General features: G+C 36.6%; 1 protein-coding gene across 2 annotated transcripts in view; it reads left to right on the top strand.

Annotated features, from left to right (window-relative positions):
• The first annotated feature begins 5,645 nt into the window (after positions 1-5,645).
• The window catches only part of LOC149214867 (ribosome biogenesis protein), a 182,277-nt gene continuing 164,530 nt past the window's right edge, over positions 5,646-23,392 (top strand). For both annotated transcript variants that reach the window (XM_089392432.1, XM_089392431.1), the window contains exon 1: positions 5,646-6,054. The gene's annotated coding sequence lies outside the window, so the exon portion shown is untranslated. The remainder of the gene's footprint in view (positions 6,055-23,392) is intronic.

Genomic DNA, 23,392 nt, shown 5'->3' with positions numbered 1-23,392 from the left:
CAGAGGCGAAAACCACCTCAGATAAAGGTGGGGATGTGTACTTGGCTTCTTCAAGTACACATGTAGATCATGAGGCATGGTTGATTGACTTAGGTGCATCCTTTCACTTCACTCCCCATAGAGAGTGGTTCTGCGAGTATGAGAAATATGATGGTGGTGATGTCTTCTTGGGGGATGACAGGAAGGCTAGAATTGTTGGTCGCGAAAAGTAAAGTTGAAGTTGCAAGGTGTAAGGGTTAGAACACTCTCGAGGGTTTTGCATGTTCCTGAATTATCTAGAAATCTGATTTTTGTAAGCAAGCCAGATTATGCAAGTGTAAAAACAATGTTCGAGAAGGATACTTGCAAGATGGTTCGGGGAGCACTGGTATTGATGCGGGGAGTTTAGATTGGAACTTTGTACAAGTTGCAAGGTAGCACTGTTATTGATGGGTGCAACAACTCTGTGGTTCCTGGAAGTGGAGCAAAAAATCTAGTGGTCTCTGGAGAGAAGACCATGTTGTGGCATCAAAGGCTTTGACATATTGGAGAGAAGGGCCTTCGAATACTTCATGGTAAAGGTATGGTAGAAGGTATGAGTAATAGCTCTCTAGATTTTGATTTCTGTGAAAATTGTGTATATGGGAAGCAGAATTGGGTGAGTTTCCCCTCTGGTGGTAAGAGGGCAAAACATATATTAAAACTTGTGCACAGTGATGTGTTTGGACCTGTGAAGGTTCCATCACTGGGTAAGTCGGTGTACTATGTATCATTTATAGATGACTTCTCAAGGAATACATGGATATATTTCCTTAAGAAGAAATCTGAAGTCTTTGACAGGTTTAAAGAATTTAAGGCTATGGTGGAAAACGAGAAAGAGAAGAAGATAAAGGTGTTGAGGTATGATAACGGTAGAGAGTTTTGCAGTAAGGAATTTGAAGAATTCTGTAAGAAGTGTGGTATAGCACGGCAGAGGACTACTCCATATACACGTCAGCAAAATGGAGTTGCAGAAAGAATGAACAAGACATTGATGGAAAGGGCGAGAAGCATGTTCAGTGGTGTCGGGTTAGGACAAGAATTTTGGGCAGATGCGGTGGAGACAACATGTTATCTAGTCAACAGATCACCTTCATCAGTGTTGGAGGATAAGACTCCACAAGAGGTATGGACTGGTAAGAAACCCTCTCTTTCACATTTGAGGGTATTCGAATGTGATGCATATGTACATGTTCCAAAGGAGAAACGAACCAAGTTAGATAGTAAATCTGAAAAGTGCATCTTTATTGGGTATAAGGATGGTTTAAAGGGTTATAAGTTTTGGAACCTAGTAACAAGGAAGGTTGTGTACAGCCGAGATGTGGTGTTCAGAGAGGTGAAAGATGTTATTAAACATGAAGTCCAACCAAAGGAACTTGAGAAGATAGAGTTTGAGCTAAAGGAGGAAGAATCATACTCTAAAACAGAGGAGGAATCAGAAGATGAAGAGCCACAAACTCCGGGTGTGAGAAGATCAATTCGAGAAAGAAGGAAAAGAAAAAGGTATAGTCCATATGCTTTCTGTTCAAATTTTGCTTTATCTATTGCTGACAATGATCCCAAAACTATGAAGGAAGCAATAGATTCAGAGGATGGAAAACTCTGGAAAGAGGCCATGGTTAATGAAATGGCATCTTTGTAAAAAAATGAGGCTTGGGATCTAGTGGAGTTGCCGGCTAGAAGGAAACCCATTGCCAGTAAATGGGTATTCAAGAAGAAGACAAATGCAGAAGGAAAGGTGGAGAAATACAAAGCTCGGTTGGTAGCAAAAGGTTATTCCAAGGTGTCGGGAATTGATTTTGGTGATATTTTTTCTCCTGTTGCCAAGGTAGCTTCTATTAGATTACTTTTATCTATTGTTGTTGTTTTTGATTTTGAGGTAGAACATATGGATGTGAAAACAACATTTCTTCACGAGGAACTGGAAGAGGAAATCTACATGAAGCAACGTGAAGGCTTTGCAGTGAAGGGTCAGAAAGAACTGGTATGCAAGTTAAAGAAGTCTCTGTATGGGTTAAACAGTCACCAAGGATGTGGTGTCAGAAATTTGATACATTTATACGAGGAATTGGCTTCACCAGAAGCAAAGCATATCACTGTGTGTATTTTAAATTAATTGGTGACTGTATTATTGATCTGGTCTTGTATGTGCATGATATGTTGCTGGTTGGAAATGACAAAGAAATTATCCAGGATTTGAAGACCCAATTGTCCTCCAAATTCTACATGAAAGATCTTGGTGCTGCAAACTATATTTTGGGCATGGGAATTAAAAGAGATCGGGCAAAGAGGAAGCTCTTGTTAAACCAAAGGAAATATGTCGAGACAATACTGCAGAGGTTTAATATGCAAGATAGTAAACCGGTGAAGGTTCCTATTCATATAGGTGTGAAGTTATCTTTTGAACAACGTCGCAAGACACAAGAAGAGGAAGAGGACACATCCCGTGTTCCATATGCAAGTATAGTAGGTACCCTGATGTATGCAATGGTCTATACTAGACCAGACATTGCACATGCAGTGGGAGTATTGAGCAAGTTTATGTTAAAACTAGGGAAGGAGCACTGGACAACAGTGAAGCGAGTTTTCAGGTATTTGCGTGGCACAAGTGATAGCCATGACATCTATCAAAATGCATGTAGAAATATTTTCGTAATGTCTTCTTTATAAAATTATAGGTTATCAATAAATTATAGATCTAAATATAGATTATTAATTTGATTAGATATCCATGTTGCGACCATGAGATTACTACCTCATGTATGTGATGTGAACTTCATTTTCAACATTTTTATCTTTTCAACTACATGCTCTTGACAGGATTCAGGGGACAAAATAGAGGACTAGTGGGCGCCAGAATATAGGTACGCAACACTCTCTTTAATTTCTGTTATAGCTTATTTTAAAAAAATTCACTGGTTAATCCTTAAAACTTGAAATGAACAAATAGAAAGTCGAACTTGAAAATATTACTCTCAAATAAAATGTAATTAGATGAGTAAGAATAGATACAAAGATTGGCACGATGCTCGTCCAGCTCCCATCAAATCGTGCAATCGCTTAACTGCAAGTCTTGTTCATCTTTTATCTCCATTCTTTGTCCGAACCTTTTTTTTGTGCATTCCTTCCCTCCCCTGTTCCGCCTCCTCCTAGGGCCACCTATGTTGTATGTTTAGAGTTCAATGTCATGTTTTATATGATTCCATTCTAGTATGTGCCTTGTATGAGTTTGTGGTGTTTATGAGGCTTGTCTTGTCTGGTCTACCTGTCTATGTGTGTTGTGTTGTGTGGTAATGAGCAGTGGAGGGCATATATTACATCAATATTCGAATTAGAATTCGATCCCAGCTACAGGAGATGATATTATTCACCATGCTTTTCGAATCAGCTGGCATGTGGAAGGGTTCAATCCCAACTGGGTAAGGAGATATACTCCTCTTCAATTTTAGTAATTTTTGTGTATGTAGTCTCTTTGTATTTGTATTACTTTCCTTTTTTTATTACATTGTAAATTAGATTAGCGTGGTGATCTGTAGAAATTGGTTCGATTTTCGTAACTTTTAATTAAATTCCTGGACTATACTGAAGCATGGAAAGATATCCTCGTTCTCCTCCTCAATTCTGTTCAATTTCTGTACAATCTCTTCGATCTGTGTTTTTTTAGTTGTTGATTATAAATGAAAAAAAATCACAATAGCCCAGTCAGCAAGGTCTGCACAAATTACACGAGATGGTATTCTCCACCGCGCTTTTCGAATCAGCTGGCGTGTGCAAGGGTTCAATCCCAGTTGGATAAGGTGTTATACTCTTCAATTCTAGTAATTTATGTAGATGGTAGTCTCTTTGTATCTGTATCTATTTCTTTTTTTGATTACAAAGTAAATTAGATTAGCTTACTAATGATCTCTAGGAATTTATTTGATTTTTGTAATTTCATATAATTAGCTCTTTTGATATGCAATTCTTAATTAAATTTCGAGACTAAAATTAATCCCAGAGCGATATACTCGTTCTCCTCCTCATTTCTGTTAAATTTATGTACAATCTCTTTGATTTGTGTTTTTTTGTTGTTGGTTATAAATGAAAAAAATCATAACACAGAGTCAACGAGGTCTACATGATTAATTCGATTTTCTTTTATAAATTATAGAGTATTAATAGATTGTAGACCTGTAGGATATTTATTTGATAAGTCATCCATGATGCAACTGTGGTATGGGGATAGTTTGGTTTTCTTATTTAGAGCTCTAGAAATGCTGCAGCTGTGGTATGGGCAATCGATTTACCTTAGCCAGCCAAGATTTGTCAACCGATTTACATTGGGCATGGGATTAATGCCTCCTGCAAGTGCTTTGAATTGCATTGTGGATTCATTTTAAGAATTTTTATACCTTCAACTACATGCTTTCGATAGGATTCAAGGCACCATGCTTTTGTCCCAATTAGTGCAGCAGATCTCAATTCATAATTCATAAATGCTAGTGTTGGTGCCCAAATAGCTCTATCTTCAGGTTCATCCCGGGTGGGAGACTTGTCTCGAAATGACTATGTTACTTTCTAGCTTCACTAGCACATGAAAAACTGAGTTGGGGCGAGGGAACCTCCACTGCTTGACAAAAGGTGTTGCTTCCTGTGTGACTGCCACAATTTTCTTCTTATTCCATTTTTGCTTTTTTTCTTCTTTTTTCTATTGTGGTTCTATTTTCCCATGCGTGCTTGATTGCTGCTTCCACCCTCCCCCCTCGAGGTGTTGTACTTGCAAACTGGCTTCATCAATTATCTTTGGTTTGAACCACATTACTTGATGCCAAATATGGGGTAGAATTGCTCCCAGGTATTTGATGTACGTTTCTAGGATTTTGAGAGAGACCCCTAGTTGAATTGCTCTCGTCCTGAACTTTGTCATGAACTCCTACACTGATTGTCCTTACCTGAAGTAGTGCCATATAATCTGTTGGTTCTCTTGATATCTCATTAGGTCAGTGTTCTACTTGCTGCATCAATCTCCCACCATTGCAGAGCATGGCCTTCAAGCTTCAACCAGGCAAAAACAATCTTTCGCTACCCGATTAGAGTAGGTCTTTTGCTTCTCGGTTAGAGCAGGTTAAATATTGGCTAATCAATACACTATAGGATGCTTAGTATTGCTTTGAACATTGACTAATCAACATCTCTATAAGATGTTTTTGCTTGCTATGCTACTTGTGCTAGATATAGCTTCAACCAACAACAACATAAGGTAGATACAGCGTCAACCAACAACAACATAGAGCAAGGACTAGCTGCCGCACAACCCCTCTTATTTACTTACAAAATTTTAAATTTCCTCTAAAATTTAATTAAATTTATTTTCCTCAATTCAAAATTAGAATTGAATTTAAATTACATAAATTTTAGTTTTTTTTAATAAGTTAGTTTCATTGCCTATTGTCTTATCGATAGATTTTTAATTTTATTTAATTTAGTTTTACCCAAAAGAAAATTTGATTTTATATATATATATATATATATATATATATTATAATTTTATGATTAGTTTTTATTATTATCATTAAATTAAATAATTTGTCTTTTAATCAAGTATTTATCGAGAGCTAATTACGCCTATAGGCGTTTCTTTCTTCTCTCGCACATAAATTTTGCCACATGCATCATTATTCCAGGTTTTTCCGCATCTAGCTTTGGTGGCATTATTCCTTAGCTCCCTCCAAAACCCAGTTATGCAGTGCACTACCAACAAATTCGTGCTTTGAGAATCCTGTTCTGCCGCGCACGACCAACTGATCTGTGCTTAATCCTTCCATGACCTTACCAGCTGCCGTCTTGGTTCAAACTTCATCAACAGTTATGTAATAAGCTATCCAAAAATTATGTATAACAATGTTTAATCTGACAGACGAGCCCTGTTTGACAATCTCACAAAGTATAGCAGTGTTCAAACTGACAGAGGAGCCTTGTTTGACAATCTCACGAACGGAGCCGAAGCTGTGTTCAGTATAAATATAGCAAATACGGCGGAGCGCTAGAGCCCTTTAGGTAAATGTAATGCGAATCTCTGTTGCATACAGTTCTTTCAATGAATCTCATAGTTTTTAGGTTTTGTTGAATGCACTCTTTATAGCCCATGAATAGAAATGAAAATGGTAGTTTGTCTGAAGTTTTGCATACCAGTGATTGTAATACTAATTTCTTCGCCCTCTTACAATTTTCCCAGCCGCCGCACTGTTCACGACCTGATTCGAAGCACTTTGTCTTTCGGGGTTCTTGGTAGTGAACAGGCTCCAGAAAGCCACTCTCCACTTCGGGCTGCGAACAATGCTCAGAGTTAGGGCTTTTGATTTTGGCGATTAGTATAAGGGAAAAACATGTTCAGTTTTATCCCATCCTCACCCCCACTATGACCAGCCACTTCTAATAGTATATGCCGGGAGACTGTAGGCCGAGGACAACGAGGAAAAGCTCGAAGCTCTAAATCCTAGCGGTTTTTAGTGAGAAATTTGAGAGGTTTAGAAGAAGACTCATTCGCCTCGGAATTGCATTGTAGTGCCCGCTAAATCTTAATTATCTGGTGCAAATGGCTGGGAACAGCACGCCTTTCATTCCCAAGGTAAAATTCTTCCGAATTGTCAGCATTAGATTTCGAATTTCGAGCTGGGAATTGCGTTCCAGAGTTTGAATTTGGGGTTTTGTGGAGGGTTTTAGCGTTAATTTACGCATTTTACCCATCCTTTGCCACAAATTCTCAGCGTTTGTGGGAAATTGGGGATGAAAAATCTCTTCTTCGGAGAAATAAAGGGTTTAAGGCCGAGAATTCTGAGAATTTGCCATTTAAATGTAACCCGTGACTCCATTGGATGTCTGTCCATTTGGCCATTGTGAAATTATTGTGATTTTTTTTTGTTATGGTTCCAATTCTGCTTCCCTTAATTTAGAATTCAAAGAATTTTGCCATCGGTTGTCTTGTCCATTTGAAAGCCCTAGAATCTAATATGCAAGGTCCTTATACTCTACAAGATCATTGATCTATTCTACAAGAAGAATGTACATAAAGCTTGCATTGAACTAGATTGTTGAATGCATATGATGGGCAACATATAGGAAAACCCGATATTGTATAAGCTACGATAGCGTTATTCCAAATTAATTTAAAGCTGATCAAATATAACCCCTAAAACCTTCAAAGATGTTTAACTGACCGAACTCGTGGGGTTTATAAGTTGTAACCATCTACTCAAAATTATTTTCTATAGACTGCCCTCGCCGAGTGTGCAGAGTGATTATAGAGATTTAATCCTGCAAGCTTATCCTTTATTTCAGGAAAATAAGCTTCTTTTGAATGTTGTAAATTGAAATCAAATTCATAAACAAAAATGTTTTGAAACATAAAGATAAATTACTTAAATTCAAGGACGAGAGTTTTAATCAACAATGAGATTTTGAAGGTATGCGATATCATTCTAATGCATGGTAGAGAATCTAATAGAGTATGTCAAAGCTTATGCATGCTTACACTGATGACCAAATAATCTTCTGGAGAAATTTCCATATGTTTTGCTCTGCACTCCCAAATTCGAGTGTTAACAACTTGAAGTATGGTGTCACCTCTGCAACAGAGTTGATACATTTCACAAAACTCAGGAAGCTTTCAGGATTCTAATATATTTCCAATGACTATAGTTTTTATAATTTGTACTCTAAATAAGGCTGAGGTTAAAATTTTGAAACTGAACTTGCACTTGACTCTCTGGCCATGGTTTTTTATAATGTTTCCTCTAAATAGGCCTGAGATTGAATTGTTGAAATTGAACTTGCACTTGAATTTTAAACTCAACCAAAGCCATTTACCTTAACCTATTTTTCCCTTTCCAACAGAGTGGTAGGAATGAGTCTGATGAATCTTGCTCCACCTGTTTCCTAGGTAGGTTTTCTTTAACCCGTTAACATTGCATTATTAGAACGAGACAAAGTCCTTATAGTACAAGGGAAAGGTAATTTGTGATACTTACAGCTGAGAGGAAAGCAACATAAGCTTGATTTGTGAAGTATGTGTAGGAGCTACCACTATCAAATATTATTCTTCCTAGCCTTCTTCCATTTCCATCTTTGTCAAGGTGTTTGTTCCCAAACATCATCTGTGCAGCCCCCACATCATAGTGTTTTCTGTAAAACAAGAGAACAATATGTTAGTAGAAGTTCATAGATTATTTTAAATAACAAATTAAATCAAGAAAGTTTATTTTAAAGGGATTTCAAGTTAATTATTAAAGCAGAAGAGTCAAGACATGGGAGTTGTTTCTGACTAGAGGCCTATGATGCAACTCAGTGTCCGTATGAATTATTCGCCAAGCCTAAAATGCAAGATGCTACTGTAAGTAAATAACAAACTGCTTTTATGAGGGGAAGATACTTGTGAGAGAATATAGTTACTTTGTAGGAAATTCTGGACTGAGCTTCAAGAATAGATCAGAATATATTAAAGTTAGTGATGTACTTTTCCAAGGCTTAGACAGAATGGAGTTGTATGTTTTCATGTTGATGTTCCTGAAGGAACACATTTGTAACGATGTCTCTTTATTTCGTCTTTCTGTTAATAAATATGCCATAGGGTATATGGTAATAATAATTGCTGTATTCCTAAACGAATACAGCTCCTACAAAGTGGTTCTTAGTTGATTAACAATTATCTTGCAATGGACATACTTTTACATCTACAAACATATCATATAATGTGGAATGGACTGGAAACCCCGTTGATAACATTTGATTAGTAATTTGAACCTAAATTGGATGTTAAGGCAAAAGTTATAGGCTTATAGCCACTCATTCTATGAATTTATTCAAACAGAGTGATGGCTTCCTAAGCATGGATGGAGATAGTTGCATTTCTAATAGTGTGGTATTCATTCTCTATTTGCAAACTCTATTTGTATTTTATTGTTGGGTGTTATTGATCTCTCAACTTGCAGCATATATACATCCCAGGTCAGCAAGAATATACTTCTTTGTTATTGCTGTATATGAGGCTCATAACCATTATGAATTAATGTTCTCTCAACTGGCAGCATATATACATCCTAGGTCAGCAAGAATACACTTCTTTGTTATTGTTGCATATGAGGCTCAATGCCATTATAAATTAAGACAAGACAAGTGTTTTTTGTTTTTTGTTTTGTTTTGTTTTTTGTTTTGTTTTGTTTTTTGTTTTTTTGTTTTGTTTTTTTTTCACGGACACCCTGTTCAACAAGTGGTGCTACGTCCACGGAAATAGCTGGGCTGATCGACCCTGAAGGGAATCTAGCCCTGTGGCCCACTAGCAAGGCCTAACCCCAAGGGCTTCGAGGAGATTGGACCTGGTGACCTCCTGATGGCGAGGCACTGATTTTGACCAACTAAGCTAACCATTGGGGCTGACAAGACAACTGTGTTACTTTAACACAACATATATTATTAAACACCAACATATAACTATGTGTCTGTCAATGAACTTATAACCAAAATGAGATCAAAGCATTGTAGGAGAACATTGCAATATGATCCACATAAGGGGAGGGCCAGAAAAAACTTGTTTAAAAATAGGACCAGAAAGAACTTGTTTAAAAATAATTTGATTTTAGGTTGATAACCTTTCATATATAATGCGAATTTCATTATATATTTTCAAACAAAAAATTATGTCAAATTGTAAGAGGCATATGTTTTAAATAAAAAACCACATTAACCAATTCTCATAAGTGATGATATTACACTAAGTAAATGATCCCAACGTGTTGTTTAAATCAATGTGGAAAAAGTCGGGATTAAATTCCTAAAACTTGATTTTTTTGGCTGGCCGATTTTTTGCCAATTTTTTCCTAGTTGAAAAAGTTGGGATTAAATTGGAGCTTTTTCCAAAAAATTGTGAATGAGGTAGCTTCTTTAACGATATTTTTTTTTTTTTTAATTGGGATTTTTATTGAAAGAGTTGAGATTTTATTGAAAAAGTCGATTTTTTTTTATTAAATGAATATTTTTCTATTTTTTAAATTTTGCCGACTTTTTCAAAAAACTCCCCACTTCAATGCAATTTTCAATTTCTGGACCCTTGTTGATTTAATCCCGACTTCGACTTTTTCCACATTGGTTTAAACGTCCAAATGATCATTACCAATTGTAATCTTGTGTACTGCAAATCATTAAATAATGATCGTTAGTTGTATTATGGTATATTGCAAATCAGTGATGATATTACACCAAGTAAATGATCCCAACGCATCGTTTAAACGTCCAAATGATCATTACCAATTGCAATATGGTGTATTGCAAATCATTAAATAATCATCGTCAATTATATTACTGTATATTGCAAATCATTTTAATTTATGATTAAAGTGCTCAATCCTTATTACAAAATGGCACTAGATTTATGTCATTAAATTTAGAAATCCCTCTCATCTATATGTTAGTAATTCATAAAACTGAAAAATTCCTTCTCATTTATATTTAAGTGACTCATAAAACCAAAAAACTCATCCACGCCATGCATTATTGGGTCATCAAGTTCAATGAGAAAAGCATTATATTGGGTCATCAAGTTATTCAATGAGAAAAGTGTAATATGCCTAATCCTTTGTGATGTCCCTCTATATAGCACTTCATTGTTTGATTATTAGCTTAACATTTTTATTTAACGCATAGGAAAAAGTCCATGATCATAAATTTGGAATGCTTTATATCATAATGCACAAATTCCAATGGGAGTTGTCTTTAGTGCGACTTTTTGGAGATTCCGGTGATGGAATCCGGCAGAAAAAATTGAGGTTAAATCTTGATTTGTATTATTTAAAATGGTTTTTTAACTGCATATTTGGATTCAACACCCTGAAAAACCCCTGGGACGCTTTGATTGTGCAGAAATTAGCTATCAAACTTGCGATTCCAATAAATTGTTGCCGGATTTTGACCAGAAAAACCCACCGGAAAAACTTCCAAAAAGTCTCTTTAAAGACAACTGCATTCCAATGTCCCACCATGTTATATTTGCCATCAACGTAAATGAATTAACCATTATTGTTTAATGATAACAAAATCGCAGTTCTAAACCGTAAGATTGTAAACCTTCAACGAGGAGAGCTTAATATTTATTGATATATTGTGCCTACCTCTCCTTGATAGCATAGGGAAGGTATCTTAGGCAAAATTGTTATTTGATATGGTGGGGTAGAATTTTAGACCAAATCCCTAAGCAAAATTGTTCTTCGATATGGTGGGGTAGAATTTTAGACCAATTTTTTCTCGACAGAAGTTGTGAGTTCAATCACATAGTGTGGTAATAGTGTAGGATGTATGATTAATAAATTTGATTCTTTTCACATCAAATCTTCGGACAATAATTTATAATACAATACATACATGGTGGATTTGAGAAATCTGTGGTTTTTATCTTTTGAATTGATCGGAGAATCCACAGTATAAACATTTTTGAACCAACGTTTCGAATCCCAAGTGGGATCCATCATCAGGGTTGAAGAATGATGATAAGAGAAGAGCAAGCAGGGAGAATAAATACTAACGAGGCCAAAACTATCTAAGAATGAATAAACAGTCGGCTAGAACCCTAATTTTATTTTATTTTATTATTATTATTCTTATTTTTATTTCATTTTAATTATTATTAATACTTATCATTTAAATAAATTAATATAATAATAACTATTACATTAATTAATATAATATTAATATTAATATGATAATAAATAATTATTATATAATAAATAATTATCTATTACTAAAAAATAAATAAATAATAATTAATTTAAAATTTTTATAATACCAATTATTAATTAATAACTAAATTAATAAGACCAAAACATATTCTAAATGATTAATATTCACAGTTAACATACATGGTGATTGATGAATTTTATATATGTTTTCTCTCCACCCTAAGTAAATATAATCTTTTCATACCTCAAACAACTAAGCTGACTTAAAAAGTAATTTATTTGTCTTAAATCTAAATTAAAAAATATACAACATCAACAATGTTAACACTAAACATTTACCTACATTGTTGATAATAAACATGCAAAAAATTACCTGCATTGTAGTTAATAAACATGCAAAAGATTAAGTTGTATTTAATGAAATATGGTGTCGAAAAAACATAGAACTCCAAACATCAAATCTCTTTGCTCCTTGTATTATCTACAATTTGTTGGAAATAAAATTTCAAAAAAAACATAATTACAAATATTTATTTATTATCTATTATTGATTATAAATAGAAATAAATTGCTTCAAAAATACATAACTATAAATATTGATTTAATTTAACTAAGCAAAAAAATATATTTTAACAAATTACTAATTAAATTCAATAATAGTAAGCCCCAAGGGTCAGCTCAATTAACTAAGTTCCTATTACTAAAGCACCTTGCTAATGAGAGGCCACAGGGTCAATTCTCCTTGATATCCTCGTAGTTAGGCCCTACTAATAAGCTGATAGTATGGATCTACCTGGATATTCTTTCCGGAAAATAAATAAATAAAATCAACAATAGTAATTTAACAACAATATAAGTAGATCGCAAAATATTTTTCTTCCGCCACCCTTTCTTTGATTATTTATCAACAATCAAGTAAATTTTTTATCGTTAAAACTATGCTACGCTATTATTTACATTAAAACAGAAAACGGTTACAGCCATGAAGTCCTGTGCCAGAGGCCATGGATGGCACTCTGGACTTACAGCGCTCAAAAAACCACCCGTTTAGGGTCCATAGCACTCGAATGACTACCCACGCAGGGGCCTTGACATGAAAACTTTTCATCCACACAGTGGCAGCAACCTTGAGACCAAGCGCCCACGCAGGGGCGCTTCCACAGAAATTGAAAGCCCACGCAGGGGCGCTACCACAGACATTGAATGCCCACGCAGGGGCTATAAACCTTAGAACATCAGTGAGGGCAGAAGTGGACAAGTAAAAGAAAATTTTCATCAGACACCTTCGCAGGGGCGTGGAGACACCCTGAGCAGTAGAATTCACATACAAAACAGAGACATTCAGAACTCCACCCTGAGCAGTAGAATTCACATACAAAACAGAGACATTCCGAACATACCAGCTGCCGTAGACAAAAACAGAGCATCTAAGACAAGGAGGAGAGTGAGTGAGCGGTCGATTAATCGTCCGGCTCCTCGTCCGGCTCCTCCTCATATATCCAGCACAATCCTTCCGGGGGGGGGGGCCCAATCTGCCTTAGCTTTCTTTGACGAGGGCTCTGGCTGAGACGCTGGAGGGTCAGTGTCTGGTCTTGGGCTCCACCCAAAATCCCAATTTCCTCCCATGTCCTCTCCCGTGGCACCCGCATCTGGGGATTATTTATCAACAATCAAGTAAATTGAAGATTGTGCTGTAAAAAAATAACAATGGGAAATAACCTAAATTGGTATAGCAATAATTTAAATGGTGAAAAAAGATCAGTTCATTTACTTTTTGCTTTCATTAATTTAAATGGTGAAAAAAAGATTAGTTCATTTAACTTTTGTTTTCATTTGTGACATTGTGCTCATGATGTTATAATATTCAATTTCCCATAGTGATGCAGAAAATTAAACCAACAACTTAACAATTAAGAGTGTCTTAACAATACAAGTCATGTCTACAAATGCATTCCAATTAAATAAACCTATTAATGTCTGAGGTCAACTTTTGGGGCAATTGCTAGTGATATATATATATATATATATATATATATATATATATATATATATATATATTATAGAAAATCGGAAATACAAAATAAAAGGGAGAACCCCGCCCTCATAACGACTTCGCTGAACTCCGTCGACCCTACTTGAAAATCATCTGTCGGCCATTCCCGAGCCCAACAGAGTATTATAATTCAGCGCTGAGGAACCAGAAAAAAACTCCCGCAGCATTCTCGCATCTGACGGAGTTTACCTACGCTGTAGACACACCATGATTTGTATTCCCCTCTCTCGGCACCTACATAAACCTCGGTTTGAGCTGTTCCACGCAAGCAGAAAAGAAAATTCACGCCGGCACTCGTAAGTCGACCACACGCACAGTTGTTCCCTGGACCTCTGCTTAGTAATACCCTACTCGACCAGAGTCGTCCTGCCATTTCACGCAGAGTACCCCAAGCATCTTCAGTTCATATGCAAGTTTACCCTCATGTTGAAAGAGCCACATGCATTGGTAATGATGCATTGATCATAGTGAATACAACTCGAGCCTCCAGCGTTACTCCAGTGTGAGTTACCTCCCTCTCGACCCTTCCCAAAAAACCGACAGGAATCCGGGTTCACATTGCTTTGTTTCCATTCACCCTGAACACCATCGACTCCTAACCCTGGTTTCTGCAAAATTAAATATTCTTTTGTTATGCACAGATAAAGAAATCAAACAACTATTTGCCAAATATTTGGATATTTGCTTGCATAGATATAGGGTTTTTTTGGAAAATATAAGTTATGAGATAAATGTATGATGCTAGTTAAATATTGATATATGCTATATGGTGATTGGAATTTGTTTGGACATTTTACAATATGGTAATAACTTAAACAAAATGACATTGACACATTATTGCTTTGTTTTCATTTCTCTGGATTCTTCATAGATAAAATCTGCAAATATTAGTTATTTGTGGTTTGGTAAAGAATTGTAAGAAGATTTTGAATAACAGTCAAACATATTTGGAATTTCATGATAACGATACGTGTAAGATAAATTAGATCTCTTTACTACTTCTCATTACAGCAGAAGTAAAAATAATAAAGGTTGACTTTCATTGACATAACACTGCATTCTTAGAAAAAGGCAGAAACTTTGACGATCAAAACATCTAAACATCTGTGAAGACAAAAAAATTTAGCTTTCTGCGCGCCTGACACCACAAAACCCTAACCATGATCTGAGCTCCCATGGCATTAGTTTAGGGGTGCGTGCCACCACGCTGCCCTCCTCCACCAATGATGTTAATGTTTTTAACACGCTAATCGTAGGCAATCTTAAAGCCCCAAAAGCCGGACCTTCACATTTTGTAAAAAAATTGGAGGAAATTCCAAAGGTAGTTCATGTGACTCAATCATGAGCAATGGCTTTGAAACTTCCTGCGAAAGGGTCAGTGGGACAATTTATAGGGATCTGGTCGTCTCCTAGGTTCCTCCATGTTTGGATAGACAAAAATTGGAAACCACTAATACAAGGTCAGATCTTTGGTATTTTTTGTGGGAGAGGTTTTTTTACCTTCTCGTTTGAAAATAAATCAGATTGTGACTTGATATTCAAAGTGGGATTATATTTGGACCGATCGAATCCATATTTTAATCATGAAAATGATGTTCCCTCGGTGGTTCTAGTGTGGGTTAAACTTTTGTTCCTTCCCTTGCATTGTTGGAGTGAAGAAACCTTCAAGTCTATTGGCAATGCGCTGGGGAAATATATTGATCGAGTTGAGCCATGAGAAGGAATGCATGCATGTGCAAGGATTTGGGTGGAAGTAAACCTTGATAAGTGACTACCCTCATCAATTCCTCTCCCCCTAGACAATTGGTCCTTTGTTTAGGAAGTTGAGTATGATCAACTCCCCTTCAAATGTAATTTTTTTCATGAATATGGAACTTTGCAAGAAATTGCAAAAAAGGAGAAGATCACTTGAAACTAGAAATAGGAACCCAATGGCAACTACCAAAAAGGAGAGGTCCAGGATGCTAGGATATGTTTTAACAAGTTGGGGGGGGGGGATAATGGAACCACCAAGAATGAGCATGTAAAGCAAGTCCCTCCCTTGCTAGAAGAAGGGCAAACGTTGGCCTTAAGTAAGACCAAGAACGACACTATGTAAGGAAATAAATTTGAAGCTTTGGAAGTTGTAGAAGAGGAAGGAGAAACTCAAGAAGAAAGTGATCAAGAGGAATCAATCCCTCACAAGCCCTTAAGCCCGGGAAAGATGGAGCACACTCCTATGGAGCCCCTTCAAACTCAATCAATGTTTAAAGAATCCTTCGAATTAGAAGAAGATGAAGTATTTCTCTCACCGCAAACTTTGCATGTGAGCTAGGCAACCTTCTCTATTGGATCAATGGATGACAAGTTTGAGGAGGAAAAAGGGAAAGAATCATATCGAAACAAACAAATTTGGAGGGTAGGGAGGAAGTCCAATAGAGAAATTATGATAGAACAAGCGACAAGGATAAGGAAACGAGAGTGTTAGAAATTGTAGCTCGGGGGTACTTTTGCAGTGGCAGTGCCTAGCCTGCAGAAGTGATTGAGCAAGTGTCACTTCCTAGACACTTTGTTTTTAAAATGGCTTTTTATATTTAATTACGAAAAGTGCGCTGAGTGATTTTAGAAAGTGGTTTTTTTCTAAAAGTGATTTTATAAAGTTTGAGTGACTTAAGTGATTTTAGAAAGTGCTTTTTCTAAAAGTGACTTAAGTCATTTTAATGAGGGATTAAGTCACAACTGTTGATCTTGAGATGGCAAGCTTTAATTGTTTTAGTAATTAATGAATTTATAAAAGGAGATGGGGGAAGTGAAGAGGTGCACTTTTCAAGAGAGAGAGAGGAAAAGAGGGTAAAAAGAGGAGCAACAAGGAGGGGCACAAATTCCAAGGCAGCTAGTAGCAAGAGAAAGGCATATTTCTCAAAGCGACTTGCAGTAGGGAAAGGGCATGCTTTTCTAAGGGATTTTTAGCCATTAATGCAAGTCGTACAATAGTAAATCTAGGCACGAAATCTCAGCTGAAAGGGCACAAATTTCAAGGAGAAATATTGTTGTTTTTGTACAAGAAAAAATGGCACACAAATCGAGACAACAAGGGCATTTTTTTCTAGACTATTTTTTGGTGCATTTAGTGCTATTTGCACAATCCATACAACAAAGGCACGAAATTCTAGACAACGTGTGGCGTTGTTTTTGAGAGAATATTGGGCATAATTTTTGAGATAAGTACAACTGGTTTTTGCTAGAAATTAATTGTTGTAAACTCAGAAATTTCTCTATGAGCATTTAATAAAATATCCTCTTCTCCACTATTTTTCCATTCAGGGTTTTTCCATGAAAAATTTCGTGTATCAATCTTTTGTGGGTTTTTACTATAATCTTCAGCATTTAAGGTTCAAATTTAGTCTTCAGTGTTTCCGCTCATAAAAATCAGATTGCATGTGTTCGGGTTAAAATACGTTATTGCTGAAGTTTTTATTTGAGTCAAAAATATGAGTTTTGATTAAGTGTTTGACAAAATTCTTGTTGCCACACAATCTAGTAGGGGTCCTAGGAGGGGTATCTAAGGGACGACTACTAGACCAAGCGACAACAATGGGACAAAGACCCCACTGTCACCTCAGTAAATGTCTCCAATTCTTTACAGATTTTCATCGATGGGAGGAGTCCTGGTATGAGGGAAATCATTTGAATGATAGGATCAATGGCAATGTGTGATGTGATTTCCAAGGCCCATTCAAAGAAGAGGCTCAAATAAGGGCTCAACGCTTCAAGCTATGTCACAAGGTTCGTCGAACTTTAACCTTGAGGTTTGAATTTTGGCGAATCTCAAAAATGTTTTGAGGTTTGACGAACCTCATCGAACCTCATAGCCAATGACCAAGTCCATAGATCAAAACTAATAACTTCATGTCACAACTCAAACTTGTATTTTATCCTTGTAGTTTCCAAGTTTGTGATAACATATTTTGTGTTTATTGATGTTGATTTGTTACTATTTTATCCTGTATTTCATTTTAAATTAATATATGTTTATATTTATAGATGAACCTAATAGTGAACCTCATCAAAAAATTCGAACTCAAACCGAACCCAATCATTGTTGAACCCGAACCATGTGACATTGGCTTCAAGAAGAAGGCTAATGGCTCTCCAAGAAAGGCCTATGTGGAGGCCTAGACCTAGGGATAATGATACTCAATGATGATAAGGATTCCTAATGTTAGGGCTCCTAAGATGATTAGGACCTCTCAAGAAGCCTTGAATGATGTTTTTTTAATGCCTTTAAAGAGACTTTCACTATCCTTGAGAAGCCTAGAGTGGAACCACACGAGACCTAGGGTTTATGTATAATCATGGGAGAAGACTCTCCAAAGTTCTCTCTAGGTCAAGGTGGGATGAGAGAAAGGGTTTGAGTGATTTATTCCATCAAATACTATATGCAAAACCCTCAAGAAAGCCAACACACCTAAACGCTCAAGACAAGCTTCCAAAATTAGAGCTAGGGCTTCCGTTTTCTCACAAATGAATTGCGGGAATCTCGTGAAACCTTGAGGAACCCTACGGGAGACACTAGCGCAGTACTTTATCCAAGTGGAATTGAAAAATTCCTCCCTTATAGGAATTCGTAGCAAGCCCTAGCAAGGCCATCTAGGTTGGAGGCCAATAGCAAGGCCATCTAGGTTGGAGGCCAAAATTTTTGGGAGGAGAAAAAAAGAAGGGAAAAGGGCATGATCACCAAATTTGCTTGGATCAATGCCTTATCCTTGGGCTATGGAGTCTATGTGATTCAAAATTTGGTCAAAATTGTCTTCATGGAGGCTAAAAGGTGATGCCCTAGCAAACACTCTTTGACATTTACCCACCCAAAATCAATGGACTTTCATGGAAGAAAAACAAGTTTTATTCCACTAGGAACATTCATCTACTTGTTATCAATGAGTAACATGCACAAATTTGCAATTTAACAATCCTTTACAATGATATTCAATATTTATGGTACAAAAGAAAGAGCTAGTTACAAAATTTCCACACATTAGACATTTTTCTATGCAAAAATCTTCCATAAGATTACTTACAAGAGAACAAAAGATATATCTATATCCAAGATCAAGAAGATGGCTCCAAGAGAGAACGAAATTTCAGCTCCAAAGATATCGAAATGCATCAAGGGATCTGCAATAGACAACCAAGAAAAGTGCGGAATTCTCATGAAAGATATCCGAGTTCAAGTGATGATGATCAAAATGAATGAGGATTAACTCTATTTTTATGAGTCTCCTCTAATTCAAATTAGCCTAAAAATGGCCCTAATATTATTTTAATGTGCAAAATGTTGATCATCTAGTGTTGCGATGACTAGAGTAGTTTTTCACCATTAATAACTACTTCTATCAAACAATTCCTTATTCATACTTTAATCAACAAGTAGCTATACATGAAAAAACTTCAACCATTAATTCTTCAACAAGAAGAATAAATAGAGATCACAATAGACAATGAACAAAAGGAAATAAGCAAGAGACAAAAGACACTATGATTAGGGTTACAACTAGGACAAAACCCACAAGGGGAAAACCCAAATTCTTTCCTTATGAGAGAGAGATTCTATCCATCAAAATTACATCAACATGTTCCAATAAATTCAAATTACTCTTCAATGAGAAATACCAGTCAAAGTCTGTTAATGTAGAGAGAGAATCAACTTTAGATAAGTTGTACTATTCTTCACAATAAGGCCAAAATTAGGGTCTGAGATCATTGTTGTAGAAGGTCGAATATAGCACTGCAATCCCCTCAGAAGTATCAACGAACTTTCTAGAAAACTTGACCCAAAATTGCAGTCAAACCCTTGTGTAACTTCAGGTCAACGTCTCATCAAAAGAGCGAGATTGTAGTCAACAAAAGATCAATTTTATCTTGTAGTCTTCAGCCTCCAAAATGGAACAGAACAAAAATCAATTGATTCCAAAAATTACCGACGTCAACTGTAGCCAATAAGCCTTGAAGGAGATAAACAACGTAGCCAAAAAGGGAACCTTTTCTGATCTTTGCACATGTGAAAAAGGTTTGTAGTAGACGAAACTTGTTGTGATGATGATAGACTAAAAAGTGTGCCAATGCCTTCTTGGAACCGTCTTGAAGGTCAAGTTGAGGCAACTTGTATATTACCAAAAAAATTAATTTCTTCTTCTTGTTTGCAATAAAAATGGCAACCTTAGCTACAGTATTCTTCAACACTCCCTCTTAGCTAGGGAGGTAGTTTTTCATTCTCTCTTAAAATCCATCTTCCCGACCAATTCATAGGTCTCATGGCACATAAGAGATCATAATCCGAGTCTCTCTCTCCCAAACTCATCATAAGTTACATAACATCTATCTCAAAGCATCTCCCTGACCACGAGGTCTCATGGCACACAACCTAAGGGAGGAACCAACAAAGCATCTCTCGGACCACAAGGTCTCATGACACAACCTACAGGAGGAATCATCAATACATCTCCCGGACAACAATGTCTCATGGAACACAACCTGCAGGAGGAATCATCAATACATCTCCTGGACAACAACGTCTCACGACACACAACCTACAGGGGGAATCATCAATACATCTCCTGGACAACAACATCTCACGACATACAGCCTACGGGAAGAATCCATCAATACATCTCCTAGACAACAATGTCTCTCGGCACACAACCTACGGGAAGAATCCATCAATACATCTCCCAGACAACAATGTCTCTCGGGACACAACCTACGAGAGGAATCCATCAATACATCTCCAGACAACGATGTCTCTCGGCACACAGCCTACGAGGGGAATCCATCAATACTCTTAGGACAACAATGTCTCTCGGCACACAGCCTACGAGAGGAATTCGTCGATACATCTTCTGACAACAATGTCTCTCGACACGCAGCCTACGGGAGGAATCCATCAATATATCTCTCGAACAACAATGTCTCTCGGCACATGACCTACGGGAGAATCCATCAATACATCTCCCGGACAACAATATCTCTCAGCACAGTCTATGGGAGGAATCCTTCAATACATTTCCCGGACAACAATGTCTCTTGGCACACAGTCTATGGGAGGAATCCATCAATACATCTCCGTACAAGAATGTCTCTTGGCACACAGCCAATGGGAGGAATCCATCAATACATCTCCCGGATAACAATGTCTCTCGGCACACAGCCTATGGGAGGAATCCATCAATACATCTCCCGGACAACAATGTCTCTTGGCACACAACCTATGGGAGACGGTCTATCCATGATGCTATGTAATAAGTGCTCCTTCTCACTCAAAGAGGGGTTCTTAGTTATTCTAGTTTCTTCACATAAACATCAACAATTAGTTCATCAACAGAAATGTAGCCATGGTGGATCTTAGCATTTAGTTGTTCATTCAGCTTAAGCTAGGGGTTCTCTCAGAAGCAACTATCAACAAACAATAATAAACTTCAGCAGTGGCTTCTTCACAGAAACATCATCGGCAACCATAGAAGCGAATATCAGTGTCCATAGTCGATTCCAATAGATAATAAATGGCTTCTCACAGAAGCATGCATTGACAACCAGACCATATTTGAATTCAACAAATGATAACCAGGCATCAGTGACTAGACCATATTTGAATTCAACAAATGATAACCAGGCCTCAACAACCATACCATATTTGAATTCAACAAATGATAACCAGGCATCAACAACCATAGTAGAATCCAGCAGACCATAACCGAATTCAACAAATGATAACCAGGCATCAAAAACCGTAGTAGAATCCAACAAACCATAACTGAATCCAACAAATAATAACTGGTTTCGACGAAAACAAACATCATCAAATAAATCAATGAACCAGTCAATATCAAAGTCTTGCAACTTCTTCAAATCATTCATCAGGGAGATGTTGATGGACCTGTAGTCCATTGTGTCAAGGATATCACCAAGTTCATGCCTCAAAGACAACTCCCTCTTACACAAAAGTCCTTTGATCTTGTCTGCTCCCTCTGAGTATAGAGATTATCATGAGTCTTTTGTCACATTGTTCTTCCAATAATTTCGACGATTGCCACACCTTGGCAACCTCTATTATGTACTTGCAATCCTCATTAGGAGGCTAGGGAAGAACAAGAACAACCAAGCAAGCCAAGAGACTCATAATGAAACAATCAAGATAATACTTATCTTTTGAAAGTGTCAGCTCCCTCTTGATGTTAGCCTTCTTAGATTGATTTCATCTCATCATATCATCAAGGAGTCCGTACCATCATCGAGTCCATATATTTATCATCATCATGTCATCATTAAAAAGTATATCATCACCATATCATCATTAAATAAAAAATCGTTATCATCAATGAATCATGGAGCCCATGTTATCAACGAGTGTACGTTATCATCATCATCAAAGAGTCTAGTCCAATTCATCATCAACAGGTTCATGTCATCAACGAGACCACATTATCATCATCAACATCATCAATGAGTCCACATCATCACTATTCAAATCACCATTATTATTAAAGAGTAAGCATCAAGGAGTTCAAATCACCATTAAGGAGTTCAATTACATCATCCACATTGTCAATGAGTCATACGACATTGTCAGCAAGGAGTACTTATCATCATTAATAAGGAGTTTCTGACATCATTAAAGATTTCACATCATTAGTAACCTTTAAAAAATAAAAATTCTCAAAGCATAAGATACTTATCTTCTCAACTCCTTCTGAAGTCATTATGATTATTCCCTTGCATGTGTTATCTTCATTTGCACCAAGGTTTTGCTTCATTTTTCAATCATCAAAGATCTCATTGGCTAGAAGTTTAAACATCATGTCCATCCTGGTCCTTACAGTTCCCTCTTTCCATCATGCTCATCATATTCAAGGAATCATTGCTAGGTATGAGAGTTGCTTTAGTTTTTCCATCCTTCTCATCTTGCTTTCATCATGTGCCTGCAATTCTTAGCAACAAGTACAACCAAACAAAACTATACAAAGACAAGAGCATGATGTCAATTTTGTCAATCTAGGGTTTCCATAAATTCTTAGAAGGGTATTTCCAGGGTTTTAGATACAAACCCTATATTTTTGATCTAACCCTTATTAGGGGTTTTATTTTTAGCAGAAACATCATGTCCTCGGATTATGACTTCTAGCCCTAGGATTTATCTTAATTTAATTTAGCTAGGGTTTTATACATACCCTAGATTCTTTCTTTCAAAAAACACTTTTATGCTAGGGTTTCGAGATACTTTAATATCAAAGAGCACTTAGCGTGCAAACGTTAGATATTACTCCCAAAAGCTAGGAATTTCTAAGAGGGAACAATTTAGATAGGGTTAGGGTTATCTTCCTCAATCCTTTGCTTCAGGCTAGGGTTCAGACACAAGAGTCTTCAAGACTTCATGGATTCATAAATCCTACAAAACCCTAGATTCTCAACATATAAATGCAAAACCCTAGAGACTTTCCAGACCCTTTTAAATGATCATAATTATGATGTGAAATATTGTAATCAATTGACATAGGAATTATATGTACCTCTTAGACTTTACCTGTCCTCTCTCTCAGAGACTTGGTCTTTTTTTCTTAACTTTATTCAATAATGAGACAACATCTTA

This window comes from Pinus tabuliformis, chromosome 1_1, assembly GCF_031772625.1.
Source record: "Pinus tabuliformis cultivar Carrire ecotype Pingquan chromosome 1_1, CPIR1, whole genome shotgun sequence".
Lineage (NCBI taxonomy): Eukaryota > Viridiplantae > Streptophyta > Pinopsida > Pinales > Pinaceae > Pinus > Pinus tabuliformis.
This window is presented reverse-complemented; position numbering and strand designations above follow the sequence as displayed.